The 21,759-nt window shown below is 42.9% G+C and overlaps 1 protein-coding gene across 3 annotated transcripts in view; it reads left to right on the forward strand.

Annotated features, from left to right (window-relative positions):
- The first annotated feature begins 343 nt into the window (after positions 1 to 343).
- SNCAIP (synuclein alpha interacting protein) overlaps positions 344 to 21,759 on the forward strand; it is a 91,302-nt gene continuing 69,886 nt past the window's right edge. The window contains exon 1 of one of the 3 annotated variants that reach the window (XM_005234955.3): positions 344 to 468. The gene's annotated coding sequence lies outside the window, so the exon portion shown is untranslated. Of the gene's footprint in view, positions 469 to 917; positions 1,128 to 21,759 lie in introns of those variants that run through there. The other 2 variants (XM_055791412.1, XM_055791413.1) reach the window with 2 other exon arrangements.

Here is a 21,759-nt window from a genome sequence, read left to right on the forward strand (position 1 = left end):
AATGCTGCGAAAGCACGGCACAGAACAGGCCAAGTCACAACGAGGAAAAGCAGACAGCAGGCTCCCTGTCCTGCGCGCCCCCCACCGCCCCCCACCACCCGCCACCCGCGGGGCGACCTGTCGGGGTGGCCCCCCCGGCAGCCCCCGCCGCGCCTGGGCTGCTGGCGGGCGCACCGGGCGGCTTGGTGCGGGGGCGCCGCCGCTGCTCCGCTCGCCGCCGCACCCCGCGGGGAAGGAGGCTGCGGGCCGAGACCCGCCCGCGGGGAGGTGCTGGGGGGGGGGGGGGGGGGGATGGGGAGGGGGGGGTGCCCCGGCCCCATCCGCGCCAGCGGGCGGGCCGCGGCGGCGCTCTCCAGGTTTTACAGCGGACCAAAAAAAAAAAACAAACCCCGCAGAACAGCCGCCACCCCAAACGCACCAAGTTTTTATTCCAAACAGATGTGAGCGGCCCGGACTCGCTGTTTTCAGGTATTTTTAGCGCAGCGCCGCGCCACGCGCTGTATCGCCTGGCACGAGGGCGCCGCGCTCCCCGCGGGCGCGGGCACGGCCGCACACGTGCGCAGAACGCGCGTCGGGGGGGCGGGGGGGCGGCGGGCACCCAGCGCCCGGGACCCCCGGCGGGGCAGCGCCGCCTCCGCGCCCCGGCCGTCCCGCCCCCGCCGCCCCCCACGCCTTCGCGGGGCGCCTCCCCCCGGCGGGGGGTGGTGGTGGTGGGGGGCGCCGCCGGTCCCCGTCCCCCCTCCCTGCGCCGCCGGTCACGTGGCGTCGCCCCCCGCGCCCCGAGACCGCGGAGCGCGGCGGCATTGTGACGCAGCAGGCCTCCGCCGCGGCGGGGGGAGGCGCGGCGCGGCGCGGCGGGGCGGGTGAGTGCCGCCTGCGGGAGCGCGCCGCCGGGCGGCCGGGGAGCGGGGCGTGCGGCGGGGCCGCCCCCTGCCTCCTCCCGGCCCCGGCCGCTGGCCGGTGGAAGGGCGGGGCGGCGGGAGCCGGGCCGCTGCCGGAGCCCTGCCTGCACCGGCGGGGAGTGGCGGGGGGCGGCAGCCGAGAGGCGGCACCTGGGTCCTTCCCCGTCTCCATCACCCCCGCGGCTGCCGTGGAACGACCGCGGCCGAGCGGAGCGGAGGGGTGAGGTGAGGCGAGGGGAGCGGAGCGGAGCGGGCGGGAGGCTTTGTTGCCGCCGACAGCGCTGTCCCGCGGGGCGGCGGGGGGAGGCGGGCGGGGCCGCGGAGCCGGGCCCGGGGTCCCCGGCGGGGGGATGCGGTTAGCGCTGGGGGCGCCCGGCGCGGCTGGGGGCGTCCCGGGGGGCCGCGGGAGCGGGGGTGCCCGGGCGGCGGGAGAGGCGGCCGGGGGCGGGGAGAGGCTCGGCCCCCCCAGCCCGCCCCGGGGAAGTGCTTTCCGCATGAAATCACGGCTGAACGCGGGGGGATTGACCGGGGCCGAGCACATCCGTGATGCCAGCCCCGCGGGGTGCCGCCGCAGAGCCCCTCGCAGCGCAGTGGAAGCCACTGACACCCGAAGCGGTCGCAAATCTGCCGCTGCTCTGCGCGGGGCCGGGCGTCCCTGGAGGGGCACGCAGGCTTCAGCGCCCTCCTGTCCCACCGGGCACGCTGGAATCTGGAGGAAAACCGAGCAGGAGCGGAGTTGCCTGTAACTGCGGGGAAGCAAACGCCAGGTTGCCTGGTAGAAAAACTGCGCCTTGGCTCATATGCTTGGGTCAGTCCGAGATCGTGTTTTTGCACCACCAGGGATCAAACCTTTTCCATACCCACATCAATGAACGTTTTTATGTGAGCAAATGCAATTTGCGTGAGGAGCTCGAGGACTGGGTTCTGGGAGTACTGGCAACAAACCGGCTCCCAAAGAGTCTCAGTCTTCATTGTCAGTGTTATCACCCCGTGGCACTTTCAATGGCTGGCTTAAAGCCACAGCTCTTGGAGAGATACCACATCAGTCACAACTGCTTTTCAGAAAGCCTCCCCATCCCAAAATCCACCAAAAAACTGCTGCTGCCTATGGTTTCCATAGGAAATCTTGGAAGCATGGCCTCATTGTACACCTTGGCCATCCAACAGTGAAAGGTAACAAGTTTAAAAAAAATTATTCTGGAGCAAATCACTTGATTGTTGGATCCTTTTGTGATATTTAAATGGCTGAAGAAAAGAATACAACTGTAGCATAGGAAAAATCAAAACTACATTATATCTTAGGCAAATAGATCTGATCCTGCGGCCAGGAATTACGTTGAATGATGTGCACGTATTCAAGCCTTGTACATGTCGCGACTTTCATAGGGTCCTGCCTTTGCTGAATTTAGTAGGTGTATGTACTGCACATACCTCCCACAAGCCATGCATAATATGACGCATTTCCTTACTGCCACCCGTAAACATGAGCTTCTTCATCCTAAAATCCTCCGCAGCTAGCTCATGGGCTGCCCAGTGGACATGGTAAGTCACTCCCCTCTTCATACTGCTAAGTCTGTGAGTGTACCTGGCACCATACTGGAGCCATAGTTTGAAGATTTTGCACCTAAAGCTGGTCTAGAGAGCAGGCTTGAGGGGTCACTCAAGAGAGAGTTCAAACACAGTGAGAAGAGCTCTTCATGTGAACAAAACAATTAGAATTTGACGTGTCCAGTTGTCAAGAAGAAACTTGCTTTACCACTGTCATTGCAGAATTGTATAGCAGCATTACCTTTAGGTATTCCTTCAGTTAACAGAGGCATCGTGCCTGTGCCTGGTGAGAAAAGGCTCCCTTTGTAAGGTGTGGTGTGTTTCCTTTCTCTATGTTTTTGTGTGTCAAAGACTTGACTTATGCTAAGTGACTGCTCCCACTTCACCCAGTCACTAGGGTGTCTCAAACCAGCAGTTCGGTCATTTTTCAGATCTTTGTGATTTCTGGTCTGTGTTGTTGACTCAATGTGCGGCAGAAAGCAGATGTGGCTTGTAGCTTGTTGAGAAAGTGGGTAGAACAGAATTATATTGGAGGAAGGGGCCAGTGAGGAGTTATCTCCAAATCAGAGGAGCCTGTAAAAGGCCAGTCTGTTAAAAAAACCTCCATGTTTGAGCGAATAGTCCAGTGTGGGCTACTCAAAATACTCTTAAGTGGCATTTTGACATAAGGAGATGAGCAGTCTTTCAGGTAAGTAGGTCCTGTAGAAGACAGTAAATTATGTTAGACAGAAACTGCTTGTCATCTCAACGTTTTTTCTCTAATGACTGTGATGTGGTAAGTAAGTATGACATGATTTCTTTAGGGCCAGCATCTGAGTTTACAAAGAGCTGCATGGTTGGACGTGTGACTAAGTGGTACTTTCGGAGATGCAGTCCCTCTGCTGAGTACTGTGAATAAGTGATAGGTCACTTTGCATTTATTTTTTTCGTGATTGGAAATCCATAATTCCAAGTATCTACATATTTTGCAACCGTTTTTTGACAAGGCATCAGCAGAGCTTCAAGAAACTAGGAAGTGCCTCTTTCTGCCCCTCTGCTTCCCAAATTGTCTGGTCTTGCTGGGAGCCAAAACCTGTCCCCATGCAAACTTCATCAGTGCAAGAAGTCTTTCCCACACATACCTGAGGTGGGATACCACCCACACTGGTACACGTCTTTTTGCACAGTCCTTTTCCAAGGATGTCCCAGCCCCTGTTGTCTCTACACCCACAGCAGCTCTGTCCTGCTTTGACACTTGCCTGATTAGAACCAGGATGGGGAAAGCCCTGCTGCAGCTGCTGTAGTTTCTGTTGTCTGAGATGGACACATGCGGGTAGCACTGCCTCCACGCTGTGATGAGATGCCAGCAAGAAAGGGGAGCACATGGCCAGAGGCAGCCCAGCGGGTGGGATTCTACCATCATGGAGAGCAGTACAAAAGTAAAGTGCAGGGATGCTGGGGCATTGTTTGATGTCATGTATACATGAAGTGGTGATGCTGCACCTCACAAGCACGAAGACCAGAAGTTCCAAGCAGCCTTTGTGGGATGTAGCAAGTTATCTCCCTTCACACGGTTTTTAAACATCTCAGCTGACAAGATGGGATGTGCAGCAGAGCTTTATTTCCACCCTTGTCTGACTCTATTACCTACCTGCATGAAGCTCCAGAAGCAACCCATGAATCATGAGCATGGTTACAGGAGCAAGGAGAGGAAGAGAAGGGAACAATTTCCATTTTTATTTCAGTGTTATTACAATAAACCTACATCTATTTCAGGTTAGAGTTGAAGGTAAATTGCCAGAAGGAGAATATTCTCATCGTTCCTTATGGAACCATGTAATTAGTGCTAAGTAAAATAAAGTTCGTATTTTTCAGGTGAAATTCGTTGTAAGGAACCAGTTTGTCAATGCTCTACCATATATTGCTTAGAAAATACAGTGATTTTGCACAGTTGAATGTATATGTTCATTGTCAAGATGAAAAATATCTTAAAGTTGAGAAGTATTGGATTTTGGAAGGGCAAGTAGTTGTACTTTTCAACTGCTGTCAGGATAGGACCATAACTAAACTAAAGGAAATAATGCTTAGATAATTGGCAAGAGAACTTGGAGAAGTGTTGTGTCTGTGCTCTCTCTTTTTCTGGCAAATTTTGCCATTTCTCAAAGGAGACAGAGAAGATAGGCTTACATGGAGCAGGTGCATAGTAAACACAAGGGAATTTCTCTTTAAATGCAAATGTGGTTGTGCGATAGATTTATATGCACAGTGGAACCATTGGAAACAAGAAAATAGAACGTGTGCATCAAATACCTTATTGATTCAAGGTCCCAAGAGTTTTTAACTGAGGGGGGAAAAGGTATTTAATTAATTACTGTGGTGGAAATGTCACCTGCTGCTTACCTGTCTAAGGTGGAACTGTAATTTCATCTTTCAAGATAAAGCTCCAAGTGATTCAGAGGTCTGAAGATCTTAGAGGTATCAGCTGCCATAGTTTGGCAGTTGGGGCAGTCCTTCATTAGGTATGTTTTCTTGTATGTTAAGGACCATTTATAAAAGCTTATTTTGAGTATGAATGTGGTTGATTTGCACTTTATTAAGAATTACAGAGTAATGCTTGAAAATTGTTTTTCTGGTTAAAACGTAGCATTAGGTTCGTAAGGTTTGCTGTAAGTATTTCCTTTTCAGTTCCGTTTCCTCCCAAGTTCTTGTTTGCAGTCAAACTGCTGCCATTATTTTCTTTGTTTATACTGGAGAAAAAGGCATTGTCTCGCTTACCTTTTAAACTCAATACAGTGTATTGCATGACCTCTTCTTGAGTATAAATCCACCCACCCCCCCACACCGTCTGTTTTATTGTTACTGTATCAATCTGGAACTTAACATTTACAATTAAATTCTAATCCGGAACCTAACACTTCCCTTCAAGCCTCGCTCCCCGCCCCCCCCCCCCCCCCCCCAGCCCCCCATCCTTTTAGCAAACTTGTTTACATCTGTTAGTAAAAATCAGGCTGTGCTGCATAGCTTTCTCACATGTGCATGACAGGGGTATGCACATGATTATGATTTGAAGCTATACTGCTCTGCTGGTTATCCATGCAGGATCTGGCCACACTGAATGGCATTTTTCTTAAGAAATAGGAAATATATTTAACTGTCCAGACTAACAACATATAACTGCTGGCATGCTTATACATGAGTGTACCTATCTTGTGTTCTCTTTTACTAAAATACAACTGTAAATACTCTGTCCTTTGTATGCTATGCTGTCAGTTCCAGTTTAATCACAGTAGTAAATTTATGAAGAGCCCAAGAATTGCTTTTGAATTGGCTCAATATTTTAAGTATTGAAGTTGTCAGCATGGTGAGAGATTTATTTTAATATTTGTAAATCTGCATCCAAGGTGTTTTTAAAAACCAACCAACCAAACAAACAAACAAAATAAAACTGGGAAATACAGTGTGCACAGAAGCAGAGTGCTAGCAAGGTAAATAAGCTGCACATCACACTCCCTGACCCACACTCCTATTGTGCTCAGTCTAAGTACACTAATTTCTCCTCTTGTACATGCAGAGAGTCTGAAGGTATGTGACCTAATTACGTTAAATACTGGGATATTACAATTTTGCAAACTCATATGTTGAGCTCTGGATAAAGCACAATATTTATGCTTGTTGCTAGGACATGGGTAAAAACTTATCTTGAATTACAGAATGGAATCACCATAAGTTATACTTACATCATTAATTATTTGCTTTTCATTAACTTGAAACAGATTTTAAATTAGAGGTAAAGAGATTTATGGTGGCTAAATGTTAGCAACTTTGAGTAAATACTGTAAACTTGAACTCCACCAACGCTTTTCACTTCATACCTGCAGAACTCTAGCATTGTTCCTGTTTAAATTAATGGGCATCCTTGTGGTAGGTGTGAATGGAGTGAGGTGGTGTACCCATGGAACAAGCAGCAAGTTAGAAAAAGGAGGATTCAGCTTTTCCATGTCCTCTAGAATATGATGCATTCTACAACATCTTGATGCGATATTTGCTTGAAGCAGTTTGATAGCATAATTTTCAGGAGTCTGAGTTTGTTTGCATTCCTCTATATACATCTTTCTATTAGTTATTAGTGTATGGCATTTTAAGTTCACCATAGGAAAAGGAGAACTATCTTTTAATGTCTAATTATGATAGCATTAGTTGCCGTTATGATTGAACAGGCCAGATCTTGGAAAAACACGCTGTGAAAGGAATTAATTGCAAGTGAAAAGAGAACCAAATTTGTGATATACCGTTACAGAGCACATGGTGCGGTTCCCAAAATTAATAGTTGAAGGTTTTGCATTTAGTTCAATATGTTTCTTTTAATGTTTGTGTTAGAGTACCATGTTGTATCTGATAAATGGTAATGACACTACTTTTGGTGATAAGTTGACTCTTAGTTCTAGATTCAGGAAGCCTCTGTTTACAAATAGCCAATACAACATTTCTTGGAACAGAGTTTTGGGAGCTGAGAGAGATTAATCTGATGTTAATCTGAGAGATTAACATAAAATCATTACCTGTTGCTCAACATTATGAATCTGCTACTGATATGTATGACACAAATTTAACAATTATCTCAGCTGCTTGGTAGTGCTTTCAAAAGCATTGATGATGTCAGTATAATGGGTAGGTTTTTCACAACATGGCTTGGCAACTTTAGCTGTTCATTCTCTAAGGCTGAACAGACAGCAATTAAACTCTCACCCACATCCTTACAGTTGTTCTTGAGGGTCATAGATGAAGCACATTAGCAAACAGTGCAATGGAAATTGTATTTCTGTTCTTTACTGTGATGCTCCCTGTGTAGAAGAGTTAACCATTGTCTCTCTGCACTTCCTAGTAAAGCACTTCACAAATACGATCTGAGATGAAATGGCTGGAACAGTACTGCCCGATAACTAGAGGTTTAGCTGTGATTGAGTGCTGAAATGACCAGGTCTGGACAGCTAAGTGGAGCATGACCGTGCATGTTCTCAAGGTTTCCACAGAGGGACAGGCAGCAGCATGGGATTTTTATCCATGTGCCCAGAATTTTCTGTAGTTCAGTAGATCACTTCTTCCCATGGTAAATGAGCCCATATATAATCCCTGCTGCTGTGATACGATTCCTACCAGAACTTTAATTGTCTGAATCAACACTAGCTTGTGTGTCTTTATACTCTTCTGGTGAGGCAGCTAAGCATGCTGAAGAGCTGCATTCCTTCTTAACTTGTCTTCTGGTTGTGATTTAGCAAAACACACTCAAAATCACTCTGGAGTGAATCATTCATGATGCAGTTTAGGAACATGTGTAAATCCCTTTGGTCACTTGCTGGGCAAATGGCAGTAAGTGATCCTTGAGAGGCTGTAGTGTCTCGTAGTTTGCAGCTAGCAGAGTTGTGTTGCAGCTGTACAGCAAACCATTGTCTGAATGGAGGAGGTCCTCAGTTTGATGGAATTCATCAGCTCCTGGGTTTCTGCATCACAGGAAGTTCTGCCCCTGGTAGCAGCAGTAATGGATGAAGGTGCTGTGGTGTCTTGATGTTCTGAAATAACTGGCCTTGAAGCAGCAGTTAACTGATGTGCCTGCTTAGGTGAGGGCTTCGGCATCCGGCGTTAACGCTTTATGAAGAGGAATGAGTGCCGTTTACAGGTAACACAGATGCCTCCAGCTGCCTGTAGAGTGTAACAGTCTCTTCATTAGACAGTAAAGCTGGGTGAGTTGCTGTACCTGAAGGATCAGGATAATCTGGCCTGACTCAGTGAATTCCCAGAGGAAGGGCTGACCAGCATGTGTTGCAGTGTCCTCCAGGAGGACAAGGGAAGCAAGTTGTGTAGGGGGAGGAATTAGCCCAGCTAATACAATTACCAAAATGGACACTCTTCCCAGCATGTGTTCCTCATCAAGTCCTATTTGCTTTACAGTGTGTTCCCAGGCTTTGCTTTTTGCAATTGCAATTTTTAGATTAACTTATCTACAGTAGCACTATTTCTGGATGTGTCTACACTGCAGTCGAGTAGTGTGATTGCAGGACATGCAGACAGATCTGTACTACCTTTGATCTATATGTGATGTGAAGATATGCCAGCCTAGACTTAAGGGAGGACTGTCGAAGCCTTCTGGACAGATTGTTAAGTCGTGCTGAAGTCTGTTTTCATCTGTCTTCACTGCTATTTTTAACAGGGCTATCTAGATTAGCACTACTGTGGATACTCCTACGCATGCTGACATAAATTCACGACTGCATGGTCACTGCTTCCTTACAACGCTGTTGGTGGATGCTCTGCACCTGGGTGTGTGTCCCTTATTCTTTGTACTGAGACAGACTAGTTTTATTTTCAGCTGGGTTTAGTTGGTTATTTCACTCTTTAATTCTTCTCTTTAAGGAATTATAGAAAGGGCACTGGAGTGTAGGAGAGACTTCTGGCAATTTTCCACTCCAAAAATTCATTTTATAGTCTCCATTCCAAGTCTGATTGTTAAGCTCAGCTTTAAATAACCTCCAGACCCAGGCCCACACATTTTTGCAAGTGTTAAAATCCAGATGAGAAACCAGGTTGGTGGAGCAATGTTAGAAATTTAGCATTTTGAAATGTTCTTTATGAAAGCGTTGAACCTAGAGTACAATTATGTAAAAAAAATGTGTGGTATTATATGAAAAATAACAGCAATGACAGTAAGGTGGTTACCATACATAAAACACAGTCACACTTTATTAAAAGGATTTGAATATATTTTTAAGAGAAGTAATGTGTACGGTTTTTGAATGTTTCAAGGAGGAGCCCCACACTGCTGAGTTTCTTGTTGGTTTTGTTTGGGTTTTGTTTTGGTTTGGTTTGGTTTAATGGAGGTAATAGGGGTTATTTTTGCTTTGTCAGTCAGATTAATCCTTATTTTACTCCACAGTTCTGTCAATGAAGTGTGCTTCTAATTAGGGTACCACGTTGTAAGAGTAAGGTTTGACCAACAAATATGTTTCCATGTCAGATTTTAGTGTTTTTTTATTCAGAACTCATTATAATCCAACCAGGCAAACAAACAAACTAGCAGAAAACAGCAAAACTGATCTGTATCTAAGGATATACTGTGAAAAGATCTGTCAAGTATCTAATTCTTTTACTATGCAATTTTAATGCTATTTAACAAAGGGAGAAAACAGGGCTTGAAAATTAGATTTAGGGCATAAAAAGATGAATTAATGCAGATTTTTTTCATGCCACAAAAATATTTCACATAAAAGCAAGCACTGTCAAACACAGAGGAATACAAAATAGACTCTAACAAGGCATATGTTTCTGTGACATGAGACATGCTGTAGAGAAGTGAGGTGAAGCTGAGCTTTTTGGTCTGGCGGAATGTTGCAGCTTACTTATCTGCCAAGAAAATATTTTGTTTCTAGATAAATGGTTGAACTGAAATAAATAAAATATTCCCTCATCTTTCCTTAAACAGTTCTTTAAAAAAAGTATTTCTTACGGTTGTCCTTGACACCTTTTTGAGGAAAAATAACAGTCTTGGTTCGCCAGATGGAGGGCAAGAATGCAAGCACATACTACCTAAGCCTGGTTCTAGCACCACGTGGCCCTGAATAAATTATCTTAACTCTTTTCACTTATCCATCTGTAAAATGAGAAGAAAATACATTAGGGAACTGCAATAGCAGAATTGTCAATAGCAACATCTTTTTGTAATGTGGAGATCTGAAAGTAACTAATATTTTTCATTGTGAAAAAGATTCATCCTTCTCTTGGAACAGCTCAGCCAGAGGCTGAGTGTATCTCCTGTAGTGTACTTAGTCTTCCTCAGTCCCCTCAGTGATCCTGCAAAACGCCAAGGGAGCCCTCCCACAGGACAGTGCTCTACACAGGTAGCTCATCGTGTGCTAAAAGTGTAGAACTCAACGTCTTCTTTTGGTTGAAGCTCCTTGGAAAAACAGCCATCACTGGAAATTACATAAACACTTAAAAGATTTCTGATGATTACAAAGTCAGATGCTTTTAAATTAAAAAATCAAGAGCCACTTTGTGCTGTCTTTGCTCTTCCCATTTTTGGCAGGTTGCATGGTGGTCAAGGATGTTTAGCAGGTATCATTGGCTCATTTGCTAATGGAGCTGGAAGGCACATAGATAACAGGGTAAAGAAACAGCGTGGGCGACCTGGTTACACAGCACGTAGAAGAGGTGAACGTACTGAATGCTGCCTTTGCCTCAGTCTTTGCTAGCAAGATTGGCTTTCAATGGAGGAAGGCTGGAGCAAGGAAGGTATATCCTTGGTGGAAGAGTGTCAGGACAGGGAATACTTCAGCAAACTGGACATATGTAAATCCAAGGGCCCTAATGGGATGCACCCATGAGTGCTGAGGGAGCTGGCAGATGTAATTGTGAGGCCACTCAGCAGTCTTTGATCAGTCATGGTGACTTGGAGAAGTACCTGAAGGCTGAAGGAAAGCAAATGTCACCCCCATCTTCAAGAAGGGCAAGGAGGACCCAGGAAACGACGGTTGGGCCAGCCTCACTTCCACCCCTGGGAAGATGCCCCTGCAGCTAATCCTGGAAACCATTTCCAGGCACATGAAGGACAAGAAAATAATCTCTAGTCATCACTGGGGAGGAGGGGATAGTCATGCTTTACCAACTCAATACATTTCTGTGATGAAATGTGTAGCCTGGTAGGTGAGGGGGAGAGCGATGGATGGTGTCTACCTAGGTTTCAGTGAGGCATTTGACACTATCTCTCATAAGGTTCTCACAAAGAAGCTGTTTATGTGTGGGCTGAATGAACAAGCACTGAAGTAGATTGAAAACTAGCCGTATGGCCCAGCCCAGAGGGTTGTGACCAGTGGAACAAAGTCTCGTTGGAGACCAGTTACTGGCAGTGTACCCCAGGGGTCAAATCTGGGTCCAGTCCTGTTTAACATCGTCATTAATGATCTGGATGATGGGGCAGAGTGCATCTTCAGCAGGTTTGCAGGTGACAAAACTGGAAGGAATAGCTGATATGCCAGAGGGTCAACATTGCCAACCAGAAGAGAGCTCAACAGGTGGGACAAGTGGGCTGATAGTAACCTTAAGTTACTGCACAGAAGTGCAAAGCCCTGCACCGGTGGAGGGGCAACCCCACACACCAGTATATGCTGGGGGCCACCCAGCTGGAAAGTAGCTTGCAGAAAAGGACCTGGGGGTCCTAGTGGACACCAGGTTGAACATGAGCCAGCAAGTGTGCCCTTTTGGCAAAGGTGGTGAATGGTATCCTGGGCTGAACTGGACAGAGGACATCCAGCAGGTCAAGGGAGGTGATCCTTCCCCTCTGCTCAACACCGGTGAGGCCATGTTTGGAGTACTGTCCAGTGCTGGGCTGCCCAGTATGAGAGAGTGATAGACATGCTGGAGAGACTTTGACAAAGGGCCACAAAAATCAGTAAGAGATTGGAGCATTTCACATAAGACTAAGCATCTGGGACTGTTCAGCCTGGAGAAGGAAGGCTTAGGGAGAGCTTTTATCAACATATAAAAATACTTGCAGGGAAGGTGCAAGGAGTGTGGAGCCAGGCTCTTTCCAGTGGTGCCAGGGGGCAGGAAAAGGGGCAACGGGCAAAGATTAGAACACAGGAGATTCTCTCTGAACATCAGGAAACACTTTTTCACTGTGAGGGTGACTGAGCACTGGCACAGGTTGCCCAGGGAAGTGGTGGAGTCTCCACCCTTGGAGATACCCAAAAGCTGCCTGGACACAGTCCTGGGCAATGGGCTGTAGCTGAAACTGCTTGAGCATGGGGGTTGGACCAGGTGTCTTCCAGAGGTCCTTTCCAACCTCAACTCTTCTGTGATTCTGTGAAACACTGCAAAAAGAGTCATTATAATTAATACAGACAGGGCAACGCTGGCTAACCTGTGTCTCTGCCTCTGTCATGCTGGCCTTGTACGGTGCTAAGCATGATACCCAACTCATTATATAGCAGGCAGCCATGAAAGCTATATGCTTTCGCGTTTAAGTTGTCTACATTGAGCCTTTTGGTGTCTGGTACATAAGAGATGTGAAATGCAGTGAGAGTCATCTCCCACTTCTGGCAGTGATGAATACAGTCCGGAGATACGAACAGATACACAGGTACTCCCATGCACCGTTCCTGATCCTGGCCCTTCTCTTGTGTTACTCAGTAGCTTCTCTGAAGTCCCTTTGTCTCTGTTTCCAATTTCTGGATGGGGATAATAATGCTTTCTCATCTTGTAATGGAGATGGTGAATGAATTAATGAATGTTTGTGAAACACTTGGACAGTACTGATGAGTGACCTTGAAAAAAGCAGATATAAATTAAATAAGATTTAGAGTAGCTAAATGCTGGATGGGGGGAAATAAGAAGTGGAAATAACCACCTGCTGTTTCTGGGTAGTCTTGGTTGTGCCCTGCATGAGGTTGAGTTCCTTTTGTAAAACACTACAGTGTGATCCTTCAGTTAGACTGTATCAAAGTCAGTACAAGGAGATGAATGTCCCCTTGCGTAAATTTTGTAACATGGTAGTTATTGACATAGTGAGGTTTATTTCTTTAGCTCGTTTCAAAGGTGTAGTTACATTTTTGTAAAGGGTTTTAAGAATCTCTGAAAGAAGATGCTACAAAATTACAGCTTAAAATAGTATTGCTACTTCTGTAGCCGGCATTTCTGCTGTCATCTCATCCTATACTTCTGTTAGAGCACTAGTACCTGTACAACTGAGTGCTAATGTTGGGTCATATTTGCTGCCTTTATTATTTAAAATAAATAGTGTTGGATAGCAGCACTGTAGGTATGGTAGCACTTTATAGCTGCACAAGTGCAGTTGCAGTCTACTTCTGATTTCTCAAATTAAAAAAAGACAGTTTTGAAAGACAGCGTTCTGATCTAGGGGTTTAGATGTCTCTCAGAGAACTTTAGCTGTTCTTCATTGAATTTTCCAGTTTCCACCGAACTGAAATAAAAAATTCTTGTTTGGCAATGCTTGAATTTCCAGTGATTTACACTGTTTAACTTCTAAGAACTTTTGCAAACAACAGCTTAGGCTATATCTAGGGAATAAGGTATGAAAAATTGTAAAGATTTTGTCCTTTCTTCATTTTGATTTTATCAAAATAAGGATATTTGCATAGCTGTTAACGGTCAAGTGCCATTGCTAATTATGAGAAAAGTAACTTGTAGTAAAATTGCTAGATGCTTTTTAATTATATTTCTTTGCTTTGAAAGTAAATACATGTAATATATGCATATAGTCAAATTTTTGTATTTCATCAAGTAGTCACAAATGGAAGTGGGTTTGTCCGAGTGATAAGGAGAGTGGCCTCTTGTGAGTTTTTGAGTTCCAGGTTTGGGGTTTTGGCCCATGTCCAAGATATGTGCAGGTACGTGCTCTGTGATATGCCGTGCCTAACACTGACTCACGTACCACATGAAAGTGTACTGCTGGTTATCTACTGGTGCCCCAGACCCTGACTGTGAGTAAAACCCACTTTGCATCTGCAGAAAGTTTCCCTTCGGAATTTGGAGTATTAGACTTTGTTAGAGTTTAGCCATTGAATACCGTAGTGAATTTCTGTTTGCAGAGGATGGGACAGTAAGAGTCAATTGTCCATAAGTTAAAAAAGGAGGGAAAAAAAGGGTGCAGGTGGAGGACAGAATAGGAAAGTGGTTTGGCCTTTGTTGCAGAGAAAACAAGCCTTCCACACGTCAACAGGGTGGTGCAGAGAGTTCACACAAATGGTGGATATACTTGACATATTGTGACTCTTGTAGGGAATGTTACTTACATAGGAGTTTTCCCTTGAATTTATCATTAAAGCTCACACGAAGCAAAAAATCGTCATGGGACTAAATGCAGGATATATATTTTGGCAGGCAAATGTAAATGAGTCAAGTTCTAAATTTCTGACTTCAAATACAGCATTTGAATGTTACAGACTTAAAGAGAGCACTGTTTGGCGTTAGTTCTTTCCCAGGATATTTCTAAAAGTAATAGAACAGACCACTATGGGACTACAAGGTGTTGAAATTCTAATGGATGATTATTGAATTTGTGTTAAGGAATTTAAATGAGAAAATGAAGGATGCAGGGAAGTGTTTGAAAAGTGCCTTTTTCTCATTCTAATAATAATAATGATAATGATTAAAAAAAACCCAAACACCAACATGACCTAACAGATGCTTCAGCATTTGAAATACATTGAGCAAAGATATATCGGATTACTTGGTTTATTGAAACAACAGTTATAAATGAAATGTGTTCTTCAGTGAAAAAAGCAGCTTAGGAAGATTTATGGAGATGATATACCGATTAAATTAATTCCACATTTTTCTGTGATTGGTGCCACTGCAGAAGATAAGGTGAGTAAGAGTGTTGCATAGCATTAAGGAGACAAACCAAAGCCAGGATTTGAGCAATGTGTCAAAAAACTGCAGCGTCAGATACTTTGATTTAATTGAACTGGTTGTACTAAAAGCAGAAACTTATGAAGGATCGCTGACCCAGTGCTACTGCCCCCAGTGCTGCTGCCGTTGATTCAGTGGAAAAAGGAGAGACCTCAGTTTCTGGTTTTAAATGGGAATGCAATGAGTCACATCTGCTTTATTAAAGACGTTGACACAGAATTCCCCACCTCCCCCCAAACCAACACATGGTTTGGAAAGGCTGAGCTCTGCTATGCTTGATTTCATCCTCACATAAGTGCTGGAGCCTACATTAGCAGTGGTAGTTGCCATAAGCCCTTTGCTGTTCTGTCATACTTTGGGGCCAAGTATCTGGTTCCTTGTGGATGCAGTTACTAGGGTGTATTATTTTTGGATTTTTACACATGCACTAGGCTACCAAAAGAAGGCATCTTTTTTATTTTGTGTAATTCATGAACTAGCAACAGCCCTGCAGATGTTGAATATTCATTATCCTTGCCAAAAAACTTTAGAAGTTGTGAACAATTTACGGCACAGTGCTTGTCAAACTGTACTTGGAGTAAACTGTTGTTAAAGCAAAATATCATGCGTATTTGGATGCATCCCTTTCTTCTCAAGTTGGTTGGGAATTGTATGTAACCATTAATTTTCTGAATATTATGTTTAATTCTCAAAAAAATGCATGTGTCTGAAGTTTTGCTCAAGTAAATACAAGGACAGTGTGTATACTCACACATGCTTTTTCATGTGGTGTTTCTTTACTCTGGTAGAGTTTTACATTACTATTGTGTGGTTTTAGGCAACACATGGGCTTTATACTTTCAGCCACCATTTGGGATATAATAGTTGAATTTTCATTTTTCTGTGTGTTTTCTGTACAGAACAAGTCGTGGTTGCTGTCTTAATGCTAATGGCTTATGGTACATTACGAGGATTGATAGGAAATGTGGACATGCAGAGTAAGACATTGTTAGTATTCAAATAGTTGATTCCTCCTTATTTGACAGCGTTACCAAATAGCTGCACAAGGCTGTGCTCTTTCTTTGCTTACTTAGCAGTGTACAGATTGTGTCAAATAATTTAGGAGACCTGTCAGCTGATCTCCCAATTCTCATTTAGTAGTTGCCTCCTGAATTAAAGAAAAGGAATTAGCACTGGCTTTAATGTGGAGTGCACTGTATTTCAGTTGCTAGTATTCTTTGAAATAATGAAGTGAACTGCAAATAATCTTGACATGAAATAGCACTGCATTTTATGTCTCTCTTTCAGTGTTCCAAGCAACCATTACTTGATCCATATAAGTCTTTGGTTCAGTCTCAAATCTAAGTTTAATGGAGGATTTACAGAAATGTTGAACAGCGCAAGTACTTGTACATGATTGATGCAGTGTTCTATATATATTTTACAGTTCTGCATTGTAAATTATTTGGTGTTTTAGTATTAAAAACAGATGACAACCTATAGCTTTAGTATTATGTATGCATAGAAGATGGCTATATACCCATACATACTCTCTGTATTTGTGACTGTTGAATCTTATACTATATTAAAATGTATTATTCATTTCTGCCAACAATCATGAGTCAGTGGAAAATAATGGGTGCAATCATTTGAAAAATGTGCATTCACAATTTACTTATATTCATCTCAAAGTTCAGACTGCAGATGTGTAACCATTCATTTTACTGTTCTCAGTGATGCGTGTAGGCCTCCTGAGGATTCACATTTATGGACTTGCTGCATTGCCATTCGTATTTAAAGTAGAACAGATAGGTAACATGAAATAAAATTTATTTCTGCCATAGAATTTACTGATATAAGAGGTAGTTATATAAAAAAAAATCAACACTCAACCTGATTTTGTTAGTTCAGCTGCTCTATTTTCACTTGTGAAGTCATAAATTCAATTTGCAGCGGGCTTTTCCTTGTAATTGCAAATATTGTATGTGCATTTTCTCCAAGGAGTCACACTTTGGAGTACAAGCAGCTTTTTTCCCCTAAAATTTTGCAGAAAGTAGAGAAGGAAGGTAAGTATCTTTTAAGCTTACTTTGTTAAGCAAGCTTTTCTGGTCAGATTTCACCTTTCTAAAATGACCTAAGAACAGAATCGTTAATTCCTGTTGTTTCTGCTCAGTCATAATTTTCCATGGAAAGTTATGTCATACACAATGTCCTGGTCTGTATGTGAATATATTATTTTAACCTAGGTTTAGTGTTAGGGTTAAATTACCAATATTCAAAACAAATGTATTGGAAGACTTCTTTGGGTAGCTCAGCTTAAGAAAATATTTTTAAAGCACAGAGGAGCTACAATGAACTAGTTACTAGCTGCACAATTTAAACTTGAGCCTTTGTACATTCAGTGCTCCAAAATATATCAATAGCAGATTTCCCACTGTTATACCTGTTCTATTTTATTACTGATTGTTCCAGACTGTGCTTCTGGTCTAATTTAATCATATTCATAGCTTGATAGGATATATAATTTTTTTTTCCTTTGATTCAGTTGTTTTTGCTTTGCTTTAGTCCTTTCATTGATACTGCATCCTTCATGTTTTTTCACCATTTCAATAAGCAAAGGAAAAAAGCCGTTTCATAGACCTTCTTAACAGAGCTACTTTTTACGTATTACTGAGATCTTGCCGTTTCAGAGGTTGTTTTGATTATGGGGCTAGTACAGTGTGAATAATCATAAATTCAATCTTACTAGAACCTCCATAAGAAAATATTGCAGTATCAAACCATTGCTGTAAATTTTGGCTCTTGAAACAGTTTGGAATAAAAATTAAGAAAAGCATTTTTTTCTTCTTTTTAAAATTTTAATAACATGTTAAGATTGATTGCTGTGAAGGGGAAGAAAGTGAAAACGATGTTTTAGCTACAGGTATAGTGTAATATAATGTTACCTAAGTGTATTTTAGATCTCCAAATACAACGTGAAAAATGCAAGTTTCACCAGGATCAAGAGACACAAAAATTCTTTTCCTGTCAATGTAGTGGTTTAAACCAAACAAAATGCTTGAAAAATTACAGCACTTACAAAATCTTTTAAAAATACTTGCAGATTACAATTTTTCTAGACATAGGCCTCCAGGATGGCAACATAATAAATAACCTGCTCTGAGGGAAATCGCTCCCATAAAATTGAGGAAGTGAAAAAATCACCAATGTTGTGTTTACATCACCTGCACAGTTCTGCAGAGTGAAGGAGGTCATTCTCTTTCTCGCTTTGAAAACTAAATTTAGTATACTTTTTTCTGCATCCCTCACTCACACCCTGTGGAGTACTCTAGGGCACCCTGTTCTGGCTGAGAGGCGGTGATTTGGAGTCAGTGTAGCTGATGCCAGAACTGTTAGATCTTTAATTGGTGAAAGGAGGAGGATAATCAGGGCTTGCTTTTTTTCTAGACTCAAAGGGAGCTTTTCAGATTTCTGAACTGGAAAGTTCACTTATGTCACGACTTTTGGTGCCTTAAAGCACCTACCCCTGAGTTCAGTTTTGGAGACTGGCTGATTTGGAAGCTCTGGTTCTCAGGTGGGTAGATGAATCAGTTACATTAGCAGCAAATCCTGTCTGGTTGTTCAGTGTAAATCTGAATTTTATGTTCTGTGGTATACTAGATAAAGCATGATATTCTGCAGAATTGCTTGTTATACACACTCAGTTTCCATATATACACAACAGTATTTTCTGTCCTAGTGAGACTGCCAGCTGATTCTCAACAGTCTGACTTAGATCTACTTTCACTAGTATGGAAAATAACTGCTTAAAAGGTCCTGCTACAATTTTAGAGAATTTGTACAAGCCTTAACTAACTTGCAGGCAAATGGAAAGTTGAGTCATCTTGCAGGGAAGAATGTGGCTTCGTAAGTATTTCGGTGCTGGCCTCTTTGAATCTATCAGTTAGAGGAGAGGTTATTGTCTTTACCACTTACAGTTCTATAGATGTGCCTAATCTCTCAATGAAACTCTCCCATAAGCCTCTTAGTAGTTTCTTTGTTTGACTGTCCAGCACTTCTTGCAGCTTTGCATGTGTTTCTGCAAATCCACAAAGAACAGTACTGCCACAAAACTCAGTTGCTTATCTGCACTTGTAACTGTGTTCAACCTTTGAGTGTTTGGGCAGCCGAAGTGGGTGAAATTCTTCCTAAATGGTCCGAGAAGAAAAGTTGAAGAACTTGGCTATGAGGGTTGGAGACTGTCGGATCCAGGACTTAAGGCAGATTCAGAATTCACTTGCCCCTGTTATTCTGCCTTCTCCAAACCTAATATTGGTTTTAAGGCAGTAAAGTTGCAAAATTTATATGTCTGAATAACTACCTGTTCAGCACAGTATCTGTACTGTAGTTCACATAAGGCTTTACTATGATATGACAGCTATTCACAAAAAAAAGAACTGCTGCTGCTGACATAAGGGACATTCATATTTTACATGAGCCTGAATCACTAGTTCACAGAGAACTTGACTGCTGCAGACAATGCAGTCTTTTCTTTGCCCAGCCAGGGTTCTTTTCAATTGTAAGACATCACCTCTCATCTCCTGATAGCATTCCTGTGAGTTACAGCTGACTTTTGAGTAGCAAGAATACTCAGGTCTTCCACTCAGGTGGAAGATAGATTTGCTAGATAACAAGCAACCTAAGATCATATTCATCAGTAGCAGCTGAGTGCTGAACTGACACTGGAATCCAGAGTTCCTTTTCAGACTATATGGCTATGATAAAAATCAGTGAATCATCTGTATAATTGAAACACCATATGAACATCCTGGACCACATAAGGTTCTCAGCTTTGACAGTATTCCACAATTCACATTCTGGGACTGGCGAAGTTTTCTTCTGTGTAGTAGGATATATGAACCAGGAAATCCTTGTTCCTTCTTGCTCACCAGCTGTAATGCCCCTTTACCTTGCAACTAGTGAGTGGAAAAGATTGGAGCTGGTTTAAAAGGAATAATCTCTTAAACAGTTGTAACTGGTGCTTATTTGTTCTGAACACTATTGAAGGTGTATTTTCTTCGTCAAACTGGGACAGATCCTACCTGGAGTGTTGGTGCTTGTTTCAGTGTATGTGTGCATGGGAAAAAGAGGCCATAAAATAAGTACTGCTTTGCTGGAAAAATGGAATAACACTGCTTAGCCAACTGCATTTGTTCCCAGTAGAGTGACTGCACTTGTACCTTGGTCACGTGCCAAGACTGATGATGTGCTTTATAGATGCAGAAAATTACGTTAATAAAACTACAAATTACAGTGCTACTATCCACAAGCACAAGCTTCCCTATGACAGTATTGTTTACTTAAAAACTAAACATTATAACATTGATGCTAAATTACTTGTGCAGATTTTAAACCAAATCTGGCCAATCAGTGTTTCTGCTTACTTGTCACTTGCAGATAACTAAATATTTGCTTGTGAAGCTAAGCTGTTGTCTGCCAAATGTTCTCAAGTTTGTTTTTTGCCTCAGTAAATAGATGTATTCCAGTTTCTAATTTTATTCTTTTACACCCTTCTAGAACTAGGAGTAGAAATGTTGGTTGTTATGATTTTAAGTGAAAAAACAGAGATTGTGGTATTTGGCCATACATTCTTCCAATAATCCCTGTCAACAGATTGTACTAAATGTAACAGCTGTTCCTGGTGGGCCCAAGAGTCACTGCTAGAGAAGAGTTCAAGAGTGCAGTGCGGGCTATCTTGGTGGAGGTGGAGGAGCTGGGAGGACTGGAAATGAAGATGATAGCTCAGTGCTTCTCTTTGTACGATAAGCAGCTCGGTCATACAGCTTCTGTATCTTACATTACAGTCCCTTTCAGAGTCATCCTAAGTGATATGGTTGCATAATATCACTTGTGAAGGCTAGCAGCTAGGAATTAGAGGAATTAGAATTGGATTTAATTGGAGTTAATAGTTACCAGAGATCAGACCCATTTTTGGCATGCTTTCCTGTTGCCTTGAACATGTATACTGGTATGGAAACGTTGGTGTGGAGCAAAAATGAAGCTACCGCTGAGTAAAAAACCTAGTCAGAAATCAGTCAATACATAAGTATATAAGTACAGTTATGTACCTCTGTTGTCCCATTCTCATTTATCACCAGACCCTGTCTGATCATCTTTAGCTGTTCAGCTTCCTAGATCTCACTGTCTAGCTCATTACGCAGTTTGATACTTTATGAATGACTTCTTGTTCAGTGAAGTTTAAATAGAATGTATAAATAGAATATATAAAAAGAAAATAAAAGGTGTTTTTAACAGTTTCAATAGGCTCATCCTTGTCAATGTTTTCATTTTTTCGCTACCTTTGAGACTTTGAGGTCAGTGCCCTAAGTTTTCATTCATTGGAGGCTGATTTTTGAGTCATTCAGCTTCTTCATACGCTTGAACAAGAGGCACTAGGCTGTTTCTCTCAGCTGCTAATGTTTTCTGTTATCCAGCTCTGATTTTTCCTACTGTTGTCACCCATGTCCACGTATTTTGGTGTTTTTCCAGACAACAAGGCTGCTTTTTGGCTCCTTCGTTTCCTTTCCATGTGTCCTTAATTAACAGTGACACCCACAGAAGTAGCTAGACTCCTTTAGGCAGAGCACTTAAAATCTGGGGCTTTAAGAGAGTCACATGTAATGGAGCAGGGGAGCCTGAATGGTTGTCTGGAGAGTAGAGTCCTGGATGGAAAGTAACAGAAGTGCAAATGAAAAGGTTTTTTCTGTTTGTTTTAGTAATTTATAGTGTGGAGTCAAACCCAAGAGATAAATTTAAACTTTAGCAGTAGGACATTTGTGGTCTGTTTTCCAACTGTAGTAGCAAGTCATTGTGGCCAACTGACATCCAAAAAGTTAAAAATACTATTGCAGTATTTTCACATGTGGTAAGGAAAGCACACTGGTTTAAAAAC

Source organism: Falco peregrinus, chromosome Z, assembly GCF_023634155.1.
Source record: "Falco peregrinus isolate bFalPer1 chromosome Z, bFalPer1.pri, whole genome shotgun sequence".
Taxonomy (NCBI): domain Eukaryota; kingdom Metazoa; phylum Chordata; class Aves; order Falconiformes; family Falconidae; genus Falco; species Falco peregrinus.